A 3,311-nucleotide genomic window follows, 5' to 3' on the forward strand; every position below is an offset into this window, starting at 1 on the left:
GTGTTGAGGGTTTACCTTGATCCTATCTGCCAACAACTTCTCATGTCTCCTTCTGGCTCTTCTGAGCTCTCTCTTTAGGTCTTTCCTGGCTACCTTGTAACTCTCAAGCGCTCTAACCGAGCCTTCACATCTTATCCTAACATAAGCCACCTTCTTCCACTTGACAACAGATTTAACTTCTTTAGTAAAGCACGGCTCCCGCGCTCAACCACTTCCTCCCTGCCTGACTGGTACATACTTATCAAGGACCCACAGTAGCTGGTCCTTGAATAAGCTCCACATTTCAGTTGTGCCCATCCCCTGCAGTTTCCTTCCCCATCCTTTGCATCCTAAATCTTGCCTAATCACATTGTAATTGCCTTTCGCCCAGCTACAACTCTTGCCCTGTGATATATACCTATCACTTTCCATCACTAAAGTAAACATAACTGAATTGTGGTTACTATCACCAAAGTGCTCACCTACCTACAAACCTAACACCTGGCTGGGTTCATTACCCAGTACCAAATCCAAAGTGGCCTCGCCCCTTGTTGGCCTGTCTACATACTGTGTCAGGAAACCCTCCTGCTCACGTTGGACAAAACCTGACCCATCTAAAGTACTTGAACTATAATATTTCCAGTCAATATTTGGAAAGTTAAAAGCCCCCATAACAACTCCCCTGTCACTCTCACTCCTTTCTGGAATCATCTTTGCAATCCTTTCCTCTACGTCTCTGGAACTTTTCAGACTTTTTCGTGATAGGCAGCATTGCTATGTACAGGGAAGGTCGTGTCTCACAAACATGATTTGAGTTTTTTGAGGGTGTGAGATAAATGATTGATGAGGGAAGGGCAGTGGATGTTGTCCTCATGGAAGGCTCATACAAAAGGTGAAGTCACATGGGATCCATGATGAACTGGTAAGATGGATACAGCACTGGCTTAGTCATAGACAACAGAGAGTAGTGGTGGAAGGGTGTGTTTCTGACTGGAGATCTCTGACCAGTGGTTTCACAGGGATTAATATATAAATGATTTGGAAGAGAAGGTTTTATGTTGAGAGTGGTAGGACTCTGGAAAGTGCTGCCAGAGATGGTGGTGGAGGCAGGTATGATCAAGGCATTTTGGAGGCATCTTGACAGATACATGAATAGGCAGGAACGAGAGGGATACGGACCGTGTGGAGGCAAAAGGTTTTGAGTTTGGGAAGGTGTCATGTGTTGGTGCAGTCTTGGTAGGCCGAAGGGCCTGTCCTTGTGCTGTATTGTTCTTTTTTTCCCTTTATTCTTCTTTATATAAAACACTGGTTAGGCTACAGCTGGAGTACTGTGTATAATTCTGGTCCCCACACTACCAGAAGGATGTGAGAGCACACAAGGGGATACATAGGAGATTCACCAGGATGTTCCCTGGGCCGGAGGCTCTGAGCCATAAAGGAATGATTGGAGAGGCCGAGGATGTTTCATTGGAACAGTGAAGGTTGAGAGAGGATCTGATGGAGATGTACAAGATTGTGAGGGGTATTAATACCATGGATATGATATCACTTCTCTCATCGGTAGAGAAGGCAATAATCAGGGGGCAAAGGTTCCAGGTAAGAGGTATAAGGTTAAGGAGAGAGTTCAAGAGGGATTTTTCACTCTAAGGATGGACTGAGTCTAGAAATCACCCTGAAAGGGTGGTGAAGTCAGAAATCGGGGATGTAATTTTAAGGTGATTAGAGGAAGGTTTAGGAGAGATGTCAGAGGTAGGTTCTTTACACAGAGAGTGGTGGGTGTGTGGAATGTACTGCCAGCAGTGGGAGTACAGTCAGAGACATGAGGGACATTTAAGCGACTCTTGGATAGGTAGACGGATGACAGTAAAATTAAGAGAATGTCGGCTAGTCTGATCTGAGAATAGGATAAAATGTCAGCACCACATTGAGGGCCGAAAGGCCTGTACTGCACTGTACTGTTTTATGTATGTTCTAAGTGTTCCCTTAGGTAAAAACAATGACTGCAGATGCTGGAAACCAGATTCTGGATCAGTGGTGCTGGAAGAGCACAGCAGTTTAGGCAGCATCTGAGGAGCAGTAAAATCGACGTTTCGGGCAAAAGCCCTTCATCAGGAATAAAGGCAGTGAGCCTGAAGCGTGGAGAGATAAGCTAGAGGAGGGTGGGGGTGGGGAGAGAGTAGCATAGAGTACAATGGGTGAGTGGGGGAGGAGATGAAGGTGATAGGTCAGGGAGGAGAGGGTGGAGTGGATAGGTGGAAAAGGAGATAGGCAGGTAGGACAAGTCCGGACAAGTCATGGGGACAGTACTGAGCTGGAAGTTTGGAACCAGGGTGAGGTGGGGGAAGGGGAAATGAGGAAACTGTTGAAGTCCACATTGATGCCCTGGGGTTGAAGTGTTCTGAGGTGGAAGATGAGGCATTCTTCCTCCAGGGGTCTGGTGGTGAGGGAGCGGCGGTGAAGGAGTCCCAGGACCTCCATGTCCTCGGCAGAGTGGGAGGGGGAGTTGAAATGTTGGGCCACGGGGCGGTGTGGTTGATTGGTGTGGGTGTCTCGGAGATGTTCCCTAAAGCGCTCTGCTAGGAGGCGTCCGGTCTCCCCAATGAAGAGGAGACTACTGGTCTCCTTAAATAAGGAAGGATGTAAATGTGTGTGGGGCAGTTCAGAGAAGGTTTATCAGATTAATCCCTGGAATCAGGCTGGTCTTGTATCTGTTGAAGGTTAGGAAATTAAGAGGCAACTTAATTAGGAAACTCTGAGGAGTCTTGACCAGGTGGATGAGGATGGGATGCTTCCTCCTGTGGGAGAATCTAAAACTAAGCGTCACTGTTTAAATCTCAGAGTTCACCTGGTTAAAACAGATGAGGTAAAAACATTTTTTTCAGAAGGTCATGAGTCTTTGGAACTCTGCAAAAAAAGTTGCGGAAGCAGAGTCCTTGAATATTTTGAAGGCCGAGGTGGAGAGATTCTTGTTAAACAAGGGGGTGAAAGGTTATCAGGAGTAGGCGGCAATGTGGATTTGAGTAACCAATCAGAGAAGCCTTGATTTTATTGAAAGATGGAGTAGACATGAGAGGAAAGGATAGCAAAGATGATTCTCAATAGGAGTGAGAGAGACAGAGTAATTGTCATGGGGGCTTCAACTTTCCAAATATTGACTGGGATCACTACAGTACAAGTACTATAGATGGGCCAGTTTTTGTCCAGCGTGTGCAGGACGGCTTCCTGACGCAGTATGTAGACAGGGCCGAAAATGTGTTGCTGGAAAAGCGCAGCAGGTCAGGCAGCATCCAGGGAACAGGAGAATCGACGTTTCAGGCATATGCCCTTCTTCA

Source organism: Chiloscyllium plagiosum, unplaced genomic scaffold (assembly GCF_037043375.1).
Source record: "Chiloscyllium plagiosum isolate Xiang-an unplaced genomic scaffold, Cpla_swu_hap1 HiC_scaffold_12, whole genome shotgun sequence".
Lineage (NCBI taxonomy): Eukaryota > Metazoa > Chordata > Chondrichthyes > Orectolobiformes > Hemiscylliidae > Chiloscyllium > Chiloscyllium plagiosum.